Below are 15,213 nucleotides of genomic sequence, written 5' to 3' on the forward strand. Positions count from 1 at the left end.
TCTTCAGATACCATCTTCATGCCTTGTTTATTCCATTGCTGTCTGTATTGGGCACTCCCAGGCAATCTAAAAATGAAATAAAAATAACCACAGATCCTAGACGTCTAAAAATTGACACATTCCACGGTGTCATTGTTATTGTTCATCCCAAAGCAATACTGTCACCTACTGGTTAAAAAAGAGAACTTCATCTCAATGTTTTATTTGCAAGTCTTAATTATAGAGAATCCCAGGCACTTAACCATGGGTGAACATAAAACGAATTTTAATTCAAAGTTGATTCTGCCTTGCTCCCCACAACTTCTCCCCGGGGCTATAGCTCATAGAATTCGTAAAAGTATGCCACAAAATCAAACACATGATAGGGCGTTGCAGGTCTCCCCAGAAATCGCCAGACTCTCTATTCGCTTGAGAGAAACTTTTGTTGTTTCACTGTTAACTATCATTTCACATAACAAGATTTTAAGATCAAGAAACTGATTTTCCTGTTCTGTATGGTAGTAATTTATCTCAGTGAATCTCACACTTACTGGAGGAGATGTGTTCTCACTATGTTTTGCTTAATGATATATTTATTTGACAAACCTTTTGTTCATTGACTTTCATTTGTTACATTTTACTAGTTTTTATTACTGGACATAGTAAAGTTTTACTTTGAGATGAAAAAATGCTTTTTAAAAATCACAATTGAGAGAAATTACTTTTTTTCTGATAAAATACTGAAATGTTATGTTAATAATACTAGTTATATACCAAAGGTACCATGCAATAAAAGTAACACTAGTAAAAGTGTTCTGTAGTCATAGAAAATTTGCAATTTAATATTCAGCGCATCTTTTCCCCATTTGTTTGCGTATTAATTTGTCAAGCATTTATTAGAAACCCGTTATACGCCAGTGCTCGGCTAGAAGCTGGGAATACGGAGACGAATGAGATACGATCTCTGCCCACTGAGGGGCCCTGCTCTGGGGCGGTAAGACAGACATAACTAATGGCTCTGGGTCCTCGGGTTCCCCAAGATAGAAATGAAGAGGAATCGCTGGAGAGGTTTCTGGACAAATGTTATTAAGCTAATGCTAGAGCACAAGGGAGGCAGCGCGGAGGAAGGTCCTTGGTACTGCCGTGGGGCTGTCTCTGGCTGCTCTTCTACACTGGGGACAGAGCGGTCTTGCGGAAAACGGCAGGCTTGTGAGTCTCCCACCTTAGGGCTGGGCGATCTCCTTCCCAGCTGTGTTGCCCGATAGCTATGCTCGTGCCTGCGCCGTGGCAGCCAGAGGGCGGCGCAGCTCACCGCAGGTGCGGAGCTGGCGGGCCTTGGTCAGCTGCGCATGCGGGGCGCTGCTTCCACCACTTGCAAAGAAGCAGGCAGTTAGAAGGCAGAGGAAAGAAGCGACCTCTTCGTTTTTGAGTAGGGCGTAGAAGGGTGGTGACATTGTTGCAGTCAGCTTATCCAGAGTTCCTTTTGGCTATTGGTCTTAACTTGGCTTCCTGGCTACCCTGTATTTTCCGTTTCCGGGCCCAAGTCCAATGCTGTCTCACAAAGACAGATAGATATTTCTAGTACTTTATAAAAAGTACAGTTACCAAAATATTATGAGGACACAGAGAGAGGCACCCTGGATTCTGATGGAAAGATGGAGAAGAGGGCAGCTCGCATGGAGGGAAGTTGAATCTTAAATTATGACTAGGTGTGGGCTTAGCAAAGGGTGGTTGGTGGTTGAGGATGGTAGAGGGCTGATGCAGATTCTGAGTGTTTGTGGGATTTCCAGGTGGAGTGATCAGCCGTGTTGGAAATGGAAGTCGGAAGCAGGGGCATAGGTTAGAGAGTGCGATCTAGATTTGGGATTTCACCCAGAAAGGCTATCTAGCAAGAGAAGACCCCAGGGCTGAGAAAAAACACTTGAGAAGGCACAGGCAGGGTGGCCCACAGGGAACTTCCAACAGCAACAATCAGAGGTTCCCTCAGAGAACCAAGAAGTTCAGTCATGGAATCCAGGGGGAATAAATTGGCCGAACGTTTCATTTTCTTTGTCTCACGAAGGTTCATACTATTTTTTTAAATAATTGCCAACATTTAAGAGTTAAGAGATGTCACATAAAATCTGCATTTCTAACTTCCTTGAAATATGGGGGAATCTGGCCTGTACCCCTCACAGTCAAAAAGGGGCTGCCCTTCTGCTCTGGGGACAGGCTCTCCAGGTCGTCTGGTCTCATATCCTGATGTGGCCTTTTTCATTCATTGACATGGCCTTCCTGGCTCCTCGGCATTTGAATTTGGGATCTTTCCCTAGAAATTCAAGGAAGGTGCAATCAACAAATGTCCAACATGGCAGAGGAATGAATAAGAAATGAGAAAATCTCCCCTGTGTTTGAATTGGGAAATTTTGAGTCACTAGAGTGACCTGAGTAAGGGAAGACTAGGTGGGTAAGGCACGGAAGTAAGATCCCAGCTGCCGTGGGTTAAGGAATGGCCAGAAAGAAAGGAGGAAGGTGGTGAGTGTGAAGAGGTAGGCGTTTCTTTCTGTAAAGGTCAGTGGAGCAGATATTTTTGGCTTTGAGAACTACATGGTCTCTGTCACAACTACTCAACTGTTGTTGCAATGTGAAAGCAGCCATAGACAATATAGTGTAAACAAATGAGAGTGGCTATATTCCAATTAAATTTTATTGACAAAGATGGGCTTCCTGTGGACAATAGTTTGCCAAACCCCAGAAGGGCATGCTGGGTCAAGTGTTAGGATACTAGGTTGGGAGGAATGTGAGCAGGTCTGTAGACATGAGGGGAGGGGCCCGTGGAGAGGGAGATGTTGAAGAGAAAGGCTGAGGAAGTCACTTCCAGAGGGAGCAAGCAGGAGGGAGATGGGGCAAGGCCCTGAGTGGTGGTGAGGAGAGAAGAAGGACCTTACCCACTGAGACTTAGACAAAGTTGGAGAACAAGTCTATAGTGTGTACAAGTCAAACAAGGTAGTAGGACTTTGTGCTGATGATGCCAGTTTTGTGGATCAAGTTGGAAGTAAAGCAGTCAACTGAAAGTAATTGAATAGATGAGATGAAGAAGCCAGTCAGAAACAAATAGAAAGGTTGATAAACAGTGCTCAGGGCTCAGCTGAGGTTGGAAACCACACAATGATTGTGTAGTCACTTTGCGCCATTGTAGTCACTTCATTGTTGCCATTGCAGCAACAACACCAGAGTTTACAGTCAGAGCAGGTAGCATTGGTCATAGATTTTGACTTTTCTGGTGAGATAGTAATTTAGAACAATGGGGCTTGGTCTGGGTAGTGGAAGGAGAGGCCAAGATGGTCCTGTTAGACCATAATAAAAGAACAGCTCAATGAATGAGAGGGTTTTTATGAACAGACACAGTGGGTATGGAGGTAAAGAGAGCCGAAAGGACAGGAGGGGAACTAAGAATAGACCACTGGAGTTAAGAATTTCTGGGTTGGGGCATTTTCAGGATATTAAGATCCAGGAGAGGGGACTGAAATGCAATGCAGCAAAGGAGATTCAGGAATCCTGAAATGAAATTGCTCACGGGCCATCTTCATAAAGTTGGAAATCTCTCAGGATTCGAGTGGAGGGGATTTTGCTTGGTGATGGAGAGTGGCCTGCATATAGTAGATGACAGAAATGAGGGGGAATGGAGGATGGCTATCTGGATGGCATGGATAAGGAGAGAGGCAGGAGCAATAGCCCTCTTTCCAGGCTCTGCAGATGCCTGCCTGGTAGCCCTGATGAGCAAGCACACCTCGGTTGCCAAGGAGACCAGTTCATCACTATCTCCACAGACAAGGCAGGCTGCAGCCTGTTGTTCAAGATAGGGGAGTCTGCTGTTATGCTAACCCTCTCCTTAATGCACGCAAGCCCTGCTGTGAGTTTTCTCTTGCTCTCCCATGACACAATCCTGGCAAGAAAGACCATGTCAGCCTTCTCTGCCTGCCTGCTTCTTCTTGCTTGTCTCTGATTCTATTCAAGTTGGATAGAATGCTTCTATTCAGGTTCAGTAATGGATGGCCAATCCCCGCTCTCTTCTCCCAGCAGTTAGACAGGCAGGCTCAACATCTGTCCAAATGTGTCCATAGCGAAGAGCCAGGATCTTCTTAAATGACATTGGCACAGCCTGGAGGGGCTGTAAGAACTGGGCTGTGGCAGAATCCATGTGGAATCTTGTATCAGGGATGGTGCAAGTTGTGAACAGTTAGTGAACGTCCTTCTCCCAGCTCTGTCCTGAGATGGGCCTGGACCAGGACTTTCCAGGTGGAGGATTCCGAGCTATATCCAAAGAGAGCAATAATAATGGGCTTAATGAAAGAAGACCTTGTGCAGCTTATTTAAATTATACATAGTATTGTTTTCACAGTATATTAACCATTCTGTGCAATTTAATAAGCCCCATTTTTTTCTCCCAGAAATTGAAGCATTGCCTTTGGCACCGAATGTGAGCTGGCCCTTGCGGTTTAGAGAGAGAGGAGTTAAGACTGAACGGGCTGGGCCATGCCCTTATCTCTGGAGCCTTAGACACAGAAGCTGAGTCAGCACTATTCCTCAGCTGTGTCCCCTGGAAGGGCGGCTTCTCACCAGCTGTTTAAAGAACAGCTGAGAAGGAGGCCTGCATGTCCCTGGGCTCCCTCTGCGTATCTTAGGCATGAGTCATACCCAGAGGCTGGCATTTGTCCCCTCATTAAAAGCTGTTAAAAGCTAAGACCCATATCTCTCCACATAAGCACCGCATGGGCAAATGAGCTGCAAGTGGGAGGGGCAAGTCAGAGAGAATGCCAACTCGTCTTTATTTTGAATCCTCATCCGAAGATACTTTTCCATTTATTTTCAGACAGAGTTGGGATGGGGGGGGGAGAGAGAAATATCGATGTGAAAGAGACACATCGATTGGTTGCCTCTCACACAACCCCGGCCAGGCTCAGGGACCAAACCACAACCGAGGTATATACGTGCCCTTGACCAGAATTGAATCTGCAACTGGACCGATGCTCTAACCACTGAGAAACCGGCCAGGGCATCTTCTTTTTTTTTAAATTGAATTAATTAGGGTGACGTTAGTTAGTAAAACCATACAGGTTTCAAGTATACAACTCAATAAAACATCATCTGCACACTGCATCGTGTGCTCACCATCCAAAGACAAGTCTCTCTTGGTCCCCATTCATGCCCCCTTTGCCCCCTTTCAGCTCCCCACCCCCCTTTCCCTCTGGCTGTCACCATACTATTGTCACTTATATGTAGAATCCAATCAACAAAATAATTGATACATATAACAGATGGACAGCTGTCAGAGGGGAGGGGTGTTGGGGGCTGGGAGCAAAAAAAGGTGAAAGGATTAAACAAAAAAATTTATTATAGGTAGATATGACACACAGACATTGACTCTTCTTAATTCTGTAGGGGTATTGCCTCCCGTCCTGAGTGGCTAGACAGCATCAGCCTTCAGTTAAGAAAGGAAGAGGGGAGAACATTTATCCCTGGTTCTCTCTTCAGACAGAAGAATCCACTCTTACGGCATTAACATTTTGGAGTTTGCGGTTTGTTTTAATAAGTTTGAAATCTATCCACACAACACATCCCATTTTACTTGAATGGCAATTGTTAACATGTCAGCTACGCTCACCTACGTTCATCTCGTCATGCTTGGACAGATGTTGTGGTATACTCAGACAAGAGAAGAGAACACAAAGCTAAGAAACAGCTTCATTTCCACTTAGTCACATCTGTTCTCTGCAATGTGGGAAGGATAAAGGGCACCAGTTTGGTTTTCAACGTAAAGCAGTGATTTGAAAACTTTATGTAGAAATCACCTGGTGCTTTTAAAAAGCTCTGATGCCCGGACCACACCTGTGCCCATCACATAGAACCCATGGGGGTGGGAACCAGAGGCAATAGCTCTTTATATTTGCCCAGGTGATTCCTATGAATAGCCAAGACAGACCCCTGAGGAGTGTCATTTACCAAGTGATGAGTGGTGTCTCTCTTCATTCAAACCATGGTGAATATACTACCATTTTTAGTTAGCACTCTGAGGGTTGGTTTGATTATCCTGAGGATATTTCTGGAGCCGAATAAAATTATAATCACTGGGGAAGAAGCAGGGGCAAGAGCCAGATGTGAACAGAGGATTTCATGAACCAGAGAGAAAATGTTGTCAGTCTTCAAACCTGAAGGAGCCCAAAGCATCTATCAAGGTCAGAGGTACTGAGCCCTGCATCTGGAGAGCCGCCAGGACATGGCACAGAAGTAGTGGTTACAGCATCAATGGGAGGTGCATAAGGAAATTTCCTGTAATAATTTTTCCCTGTAACTGGATTTTACAAGCAAAATGTCGTGGGACTCTTGGGTGGGCACACTCTGCGTAAAGGGACAGGAATACAGTGTATAGACTCCCAACTTCCTTAAGTTTCTAAGGTGATGATTCTTAGAATGATTTTTTTTTTCCTAGTTGAGAGTTTCCTTTCTTATCATTTTGTCAAAAAAACAACAACCACTTTTCTTTATCAAATATATGCTGAGTTTCTTTTCTGGCTAAAAGTATTGCCAGGGATAGAAAGACTAAAGAGAACACAGTATATACCTGTGAGAATTCATAACCTAGATGGGGAGAAGGATGCATAAATCAAAACCTTTTAAATAAAATATGGCAAAAAGAAGCCGTGCTAGATTTAGACAAAGTGCTGTGGGTCTGGTGTTAATTCTAACGACATCAGTGTCACTAATTTCATTTTTCTTCTCCCATCGCTGTATTCTAATCTTTGTGTTTTTACATATAATGTAAATTAATATTCTGTTGCTTTGTTCTGTGATTGGCGTTTGGGAGATGTATAAAACTGCTACTTGAGCCCTGGCCGGTTTGGCTCAGTGGTTAGAGCGTCGGCCTGCGGTCCAGAGAGACCTGGGTTCGGTTCCCGCTAAGGGCACGTACCTTGGTTGCAGTTTGAGCCCGGCCCTGGTTGGTCGTGCGGGTGACAGCCACTCGATGTGTCCCTTTCACATCGATGTTTCTCTCTCTCTCTCTCCCTCCCACTCTACCTGAACAAAAAATGGAAAAATGTCCTCGGGTGAGGATAAAAAAAATAAATAAAAATAAATAAATAAATAAAACTGCTAGTTGATGGGGCCCGGGCCCAGAGCCTGTCTGCCTTAGGCCGGCCAGTAGTTTGTGGGTTCTTAACTTTGTCAGGAAAGATTTCACAACATGAGTCCAGGTGATTTTGAGACTTTGCTTATTAAAGCTGGGGACAGTGAAATGAAGAAAGGGTTTCAGATAGAAGAAGCAACGGGAGAGAGCCTAGGTGGGGCTGCTTTGGCTTTTTAGAAATGTTATAGGAAAGACGTGGGCCACGCTGTGCTGAATGAACTCACTGAGAAGTCACGTGACAGAATCAGCCAAGGCGGGGCTGCTCTTAGCTCACCGGAAAGTCAGAGAAAAAGGGGGCCTTGGAGACAGGTTCAGGGGGTGAGCCCAGGACGAGCTGCCACTGCCCACTGCTCCCCTGGTTGCAAGTCTTCTGGGAACTCTTAGAGTTTAGGAGAGAGCAGAGATACACACCTAAGGAAAAAGGTGCAGGTGTTCTCTAGAAAGAGTGTGCTGTGGGTCCTTTGTCTTAAGGCTTTTTATCTTTCTTTGGCCAGCTGGAATTCTAGGGGAGGTCTTAGGGGAGGGTCTTAACAGAATGTTCAATAGCTTTCCAGCCCTGTCCTGCAGTGTGTTGATTCATAAAATGTGGGTATAAAGGGGTCAGGGTTATTTTCTGGTCAGTTTCATTTTTAAAGAATGTCATTGAAAAGGGACTGTCCCCAGGGACAGTCTGGAATGTGTAAACAATGTGTTCCTCAGTGCCCCTGGTTAGGGAAGATAAACCCTTGTGAGTCATTAGCTGGCTGTAAATTGTTTAACCTTGTTTAATTATTTTATCTCAGTTCCCCTATTCCACTTGCCAAGGAATTTCCCTGGCTTCTTACTGTCCCATCTCGAAGTGAGTGTAGGAAAGCTGAGCAGTGGCCTGAAGCTCACACCACTGTGGTCAACTGGTGCATATTCCAAAAGCCCTGTCCTGGATTTCCTGATGCGCTTGTTCTTTTATCTCGTACGTGATTGTTAGGTCACTTAACTTTCTTCAGGAAACTCATGTTCTCCTGTAACTACATTCCTGAAAAATTCAGATCCTATCTGCTATTTGACTTATTTTTCCTACATTTATAAATCAAGGTCACTCACTCTATATATTCTGTAGACATAGTATTCTAACAAGATTCTCATACACTTTTTGCTAAATAAAGCACCCAGACGCCATGACTGTTCAAACCCCCCTCTAATGGAGGGCTTATACCTTTGCCAAATACTCACCCACAGATATGGCCCCATCCCCCTAAGTTTGATTATTAAACAGGAGACGTTCTGTCACATCCTTGGTGCTTTGCTCAACATAAGGCAAACTCTCGAAAATGAGTTAGCATGATATAGTATTCTGAAAACTTTATCTAAGAGAGGGTCAATGATAAATAAGTTGGACGGTATGAATAGAAGGTGGGTAGTGTTTGGACACCGTAAGAGGTGCAAGGAAGACGCAAGGAGGCAGATGTCTTAGCAGGGTAGGCCAGGCAGTTTGGAACCTAAACATGAGAGCCAGGAGCAACTTCTCTGGAGCGTGGTGCGTGTCACTAAACTGGATGAAGTTCTTTACAGAAGTTAACACACTGAATTGCTACTGTTAGAAGTTATTTCTTTCCAATCTTGTCAGGTTTTCAGAGATGTTTCCTCTGTCTACCATTCCAGGATTGGTGTAAATATCTGCCTTAACCACATCTCTGCTCCCGCTGATTACCCTGAAGTCATTTGTTTTGTCACATTTTCTTTCCTGAATAGCGATCCCCAATCTTTTAAATGTTTTTTTTTTTTGTTTCTCTTCTCAATAAATATGTTGAGTCTCCATGTGAATTCATGGGCTCTTCCCTTTGGCTCATTTTCTGACGTTGCCTTGTCCGTGGCCTCAGCGTCTCTTTGCTGGCTTATTGACAGCTGCTCAGCCAGACTTCCTCAGCGGCCGCTGTGGAGGATTCGCAGCTGAACTGTGACACTGTGACACGCTTATTAGAACCATGCTTTATACAAGAAATTAGAACTGTTGCCTTTATCATCATCCAGCACGACTGAAGCAGAGAGAAAAAGAGAGGCCAACAAGGCGGGAATGGTCTGGGTGGGAGGGAGAAGGTACTAAGACATAAAGAGATCTAGATGTTCAAAACCAGAATGACAAACAACAGACTCCAGTAGGTCAGTGATATTGACCAGGCGGAATTTACGGCTTAACGTGCTGGCAGATCTGCTAAGCAATTACACTGAGCCCAGACAGGCCCAGGGAGTCAGAAGGCTAAATTAGATTATCCAACACGCGATACCAAGGAAGCTGAGCTGCTGGTGCACAGTATTCGTATCTGGAACCAATAAACTGCAATTGTGATTCCTCCCAGGCTTCCAACTTCGGGGGAGAGGCAGGATGAAATGAATACGGCAGTTTAAACATAAACATTCTGGTTTACATGACTCAGAAAGGAAGAGGTTGATTTATTTCTAGCTGGCTCAGCTGCCTGGTTTCTCCTGATCATGTCTATGTACAATTTGTAAATCAAGCAGGAGACTCATTGTTTTTAGAGCCGCCTTCTACCCAGTCTGTAACAACAGAAACATCAGAATTATCCTGTGCCTTTCTTAACTAATGGGCAGAAAGTCCATTCGGCTGACTTTCCTCTTCTGTTTTTACTTGGCATCGGCACCAATCCCGCCAGCCTGCAGTCCACTCTATGTGGCTGTCAGAGGTATGCGTCCAACCGCCACACATGACCAGGCCACCTCCTGCTTAGGAGCCTGGGCCAACCCCTGTGGGCTCGAGCTTGGTGCTCTCAGCCGTGCTTCCTAGGCCCCTAGAGTCTGACCCGCGGCATCTGCTTCCTCCACCGACCTCCACACACCTGGGCCCATCAGGGCGTTCCATGCTGCGTCGTTATTGTTCGTGCCTGAATGTCCCTCCTTTCTGTGTCCGCTGGGAAAATTGGTGCTCACTGAGAGACAGTGAAATTCTTTTCAAGCATGAAAATTATCTGGGGGTCGCTTTCAAAACATACACGTGTACATGCGGGCACGGCCACACACACACACACACACACACACACACACACTTCAGATCGCAGGGTCATGCTGCAGGGCTGTGGATTCCTAACAATGGAAGTGTATTTGAGAGCCATTTACAAGGATGAGAACCACCAAAGTATATAACATTTTTACTTAGGCTTTTGAGTTGAAGCTCCATTTTTTTTTTTTTGCCTCACCTAAACTTGGTAAATATTTGTATTTTTGAGTTAAAACATTTAACAAATATTTATAAGTAGTTCTATATGAATATAAAACTCTTCCCCATTCCACCACAAGCCCTGTGAGGTTAGAATGGTGGGAGACCTGTGTGGGGAGGAGGGAAACATCTGTCCCTGGTCCTCACATCTGGAGAGTAGGGCTGGACAGCCCCAGGTTTACCTGACCTCAGCTGCAGAGTACTGAATTATTTCCAGGTTCATGGCACTCTACCCTTATATGGCCATGCAAAGCTCTTCTCTTATTTTATTTGTCTTTTCCCTGTTTATCTAATTCCCCCATAGGTAACCATTCTAAAGTATTTACTGTCTATCTTTTTTGTATGCATGCTTGCATAATGTGTATTATTTGTGTGAAAAAATTTTTATTTATGTAATCTTATGCAAATGTTATTGGGTTATGTTTCCATCTTGTTTCTTATGCCTGGTTTGCCATTTTGGAAGGAATGGAAAGTTCTGGAGCTCTGCAGTGGACATTTATCACATTTTAATGACATGCCTACTATGTGTGACTCGAATAAGGATGGAGGGCATGAGGAGGTGTGGCTAAGAGCTATGGCTCTGGGTCGTGAACGCTAGGGTTCAGATTCTGTCTCCTCCACTTACTAGCTTCCTGGTTTTAGGCAGGCCACTTAAGCTTTCTGCTTTTAGTTTAATTATTTATAAAGTGGGGATACTTTAGCATACATCTCAGAGGCTGTTATAAGAATTAAATGTGATAAGCAGATCTGGGCTACTTCTCTTACTGGAGGAAAATCACACCCCAGATTGCATCATTTATGACTTCTCCCTTCTGGATCCTCAGTGATGCTCAGTAGCCCCGTTGGTTGTAGCTCGTCAAAGCCTGTTCCGCAGTTCTTCACTAGGTTTTCCTCATGCTCAAATCACTTTATCCACGGCAGGCTCACATTTGGCAGACAACCTTACCTCTCCCCCACCCTTTTTAAAGAAAATACAGATCATGAGGTATAATCTTTGATGCATCTTTTCTCCTTCCAAGAAAAGCACCTGTGCACACTTCCTGCTCTCTTATTCAGAGAAGTACAAATTCTGCCTCTCGAAGCTTAAGTCCTCCACCTACACTAGAGAGTCAAGGTCGCTGCCCTTGGGGAAATAACATACAAAAAAAGGGGTACAGGCAATAAACAAATAAACAATCCATATAGAAGCTATTTCTACCTACCCAGAAATGCTTTGAAGATAACACAAAAGGTGAGACTTTCATGTGGGTGGAAAGGGAATGTCTTTCTGAGGCAGCGACATTGAAGTTGACCCAAGGCTATATCTTGTGAAGATCAGTGGGTAACAAAGTCCAGAAAGAGAGAATAATCTGTGCGGAAACCCTCAGGAGAGAAGGAGCTTGGTGTGGGTGAAGGGCAGGAGGTCAGTCAGTGATGCTGAAGTCCAGTAAGCAAAGGGGAAACGGCAGGAGGTCAGCCAGATCAGAGCTGTCCAGTCGAACTTTCTGTGATGATGGAAATATTCTACCTCTGTGCTATACACTGTGATAACCACCAGCCACATGTGGCTGTTTAAATTGAAGTTGATGTAACTAAAATAAAATCTAAAATTCAGCTTTTCAATCACACTAGCCACATGTGCCTCCATGAATAGAAATATTTAACAATATATCTATTTTTTATAATTGCCAGCATTTCAGATGCTCAGTGGCCACAAATGGCCAGTGGCTACCACATTGGACAGTATGGGAAAGCAAGGACAGCTCAGTGGGGCTTTGCCCATCAAGATGGTTCAGATTATTTGCTAGTCGTGGTAAGAAGTGACTGAAGGGTTTGAAGCAGGAGACTACTGTGATTGAGCTGCATGCTAAGAGGTCTCTGGAGCTGCTGGGAAGAGGGCAGGGGTGGGGAGGCCATCTGGAGAGGCGAGAGAGGAAACAGGGAGACTGGTTATAGTCACTGCAGTGGCCTGGGACACAGATGAGGGAAGCTCAGACTCGGGCGGCAGCAGAGAAGTGGATGGGTTCTGGATTTATTTTGGTGAACAGGAGTAATTGATGATTTAGATGTAAGATATAAATGAAAGAAAGGGACCCATGATAATCCCTAGGTTTTTTATTTGAACAAAACTTTTTTATTATATTCAATGATGCCATTAATTAGACTCTTCCCATTTTTAAGGTGGATTAAATTCCCTTCCTGTCTTTTAATTAGGAATCCATTTTAATGACTAAACTTATAGCATTTTAGTATTGCTCGATGTTGCAGATGGATTGTGCCTCTCCCTTCACACCTGCATTATGATGTTACTCTTTGCCAGGTCACCATTGACTTTCTCAATGACAAATAAAATGGCAAATTCTTTATTCCACTCCTGATCAATTGCTGCAGTGTGTGCAGTTATCTGTCTACTCCTTTCATGCATTGACCCCTAGGCCACTCTCTCCTGACCCTCTTCCTGCCTGTCATCCTGTGCCCTCTAGTCCTGCTTCTGCTAGTCCCCCTCCCAGGGCTGACATCCTCAGACTCAATCTTGTTTCTTATTTTCTGTGCACCTGGCTGATCAGATCCACTCCACTATCTACATTTCCCATCTATATTCTGCAGTCTCATAAATCTATAAAATAATAGCATCAGCCTTTTCTATGAGCCAGGAGCGTAGCTAATTGAATTAAACACATCTCATTTAATTGAATTAAACACATCTCATTTAATTCTTCCCTGAACTCTGTGTGGTAGATACAACTATTCTAATGTCAGATGTGGGAGTGAGGCTCAGGAATGTGTGAGACCTTGCCCAAGCTCAAAGAACCAAAAGTGGCAGAGCTTGGATTTCAAGCCAGGCCCCTGTGGCTCCGGAGCTCAGACTTCTCATTTTCAGATCTAGGCTTAGAGCCACCTAGTGGACAACACATGAATATGTACCTCATATGCCAGAAAACAGGTGTAAAACTTACTATCTCACGCTCTTTACCTTCTGTGAACCCCACAAACAAATAACAAACTGAACTACCTCCTTTCCTTGTATTCTTTATTTGGTCCCATGGTACAACCAATCCAGCCCCTAAAACTAGAAACATCTTTGTGTTTTACTTCTCTTCTTTCTCACATCCGGTTGATTTCCAGGTCCTGCAGGGTGGGTGTACTTCAGGTGCCCTTCATCTAAAGCATCTCACACTAGAGTTAGAGAACCGCTCTAGCCTGCATTGGGGTCCCCTGGGAGGCTCGTTAAACCCCCCGAATGCTAGGCCTTATACCTAGAGTTTCTGATTCACTAGGTCTGGGCCGGGGTCTGAGAATGTGCATGTCTAAATGTTCTCAGGTGATGCTGCTGCTCCAGGGACCACACTTTGAGAACTAGTGGTCTAGAGAGAGCCATGCATCTCAGCCCATGGGCACAGGGCCGGGTAGCTGGGGTTTGCAGAAGTGCTGAGCCCAGCAGAAGCACAGAGCAAGAAAGGATTCTTTTAGCCTGGGAATGAAAAGGAAGGCTTTGAAAAGGGAGAAAACAGTCAACTGTCAAATGGCTGGGACCGAAGGCTCTATGTTTCTCTAAAAAACCGACCCCATTAAAGCAATATCCAGAGTCCCATTTCTTTCCAGGCTCACCAATCATAGTGTTAACATGTCACCCCCCATTTCGTGTCTCTTTTCCACTCTCCAGCTTCTAATCTAAACTAGAATATGCCTAGCAGCATCAGAGTTCATTCCCTTTCCCATGGGCCCTTGCAAAAAAAATAAAGTGAGTAGTCTGCATTCAAACTGCCAGGCAAGCAGGGCATGAGAGGGCAGAGAGAAAGCCAAGGGGAGAGCTATGCCTGGCAGCAGCAGCCTCTGTCTCTCCCATTCTTCAGGACCTCACTCTGCTCCAGTAATTTGCAGAGCCCCATAAACTTTGGACCCTCCCTGCTGAGAAGTATATATCACATTAACCCCACCCTACCCCTGGTCAGAGGAGGAAGCTTGGCTATGAGCTGAAACTAATCCGAGGAGCACAAGGTGGAGGAAAGCCAGCACCAGGAGGGTCGTGTTTATCGTCTCCTTCCTCGTAGCTTCTGTTCCTCCTCCCTCTTGCCACAAGCAAATCTTTCTTTCCAGAAAGTGAACAACAACAACAATAATAAAAGAATAAGCCCTGGCTGGTTTGGCTCAGCAGTTAGAGCATCAGCCCGCCGACCTAAGAGGGGCAGGTTCGATTCAGGTCAAGGGCATGTACCTGGGTTCCAGTTGGGTCCCGGCCCTGGTTGGGGTCGTGCAGGAGGTAACTAGTCCATGTGTCACTCTCACATCTCTCTCTCTCTCTCTCTCTCTCTCTCTCCCCCCCCTCCTACTCTATCTGAAGATAAATGGAAAATATCCTCAGGTGAGCATTTAAAAAATTTTCTTAAAAAGAATGAGAGAACAGAAAAGTAAGACTCAGAGGATTTTAACAATTGCACAAAACAACTTTGTAAGAATACAGGTAGCAACGATAAAACAAAAAAACTCCATAATCTTATCATTTTAATGTGTCCAATAAACTACATTTTTCAAGAAATGGGGCTTCTTATATCTATAGATGTTTATGATCCAAGTTTTGACTAATGGTCCTCAGCCCTGGCTGCCCATCTGAAACATGGATGTCTAGGTACTATGGGATTGGGGTTCAGGCAGACATACCTCTACTTTTGTTAACTTTTTATTGAAGTAAAAACATTTTGTATCATGAATGTGAAGCTAGATTAATTTTCACAAAATGAACAAACTCAGATAACCAGTACCCAGATCAAGAATCAGATTGTTACCAGCAGATCAAGACCTTTTGTACCCTGTCTAGTGACTACAGCCCAGTGAAAGTTAACCTCTAACATCATGGATTAGTGTAGTTTATTTTTGGATTAAA

This window comes from Molossus molossus, unplaced genomic scaffold (assembly GCF_014108415.1).
Source record: "Molossus molossus isolate mMolMol1 unplaced genomic scaffold, mMolMol1.p scaffold_m16_p_7, whole genome shotgun sequence".
In the NCBI taxonomy this organism is placed as follows: domain Eukaryota; kingdom Metazoa; phylum Chordata; class Mammalia; order Chiroptera; family Molossidae; genus Molossus; species Molossus molossus.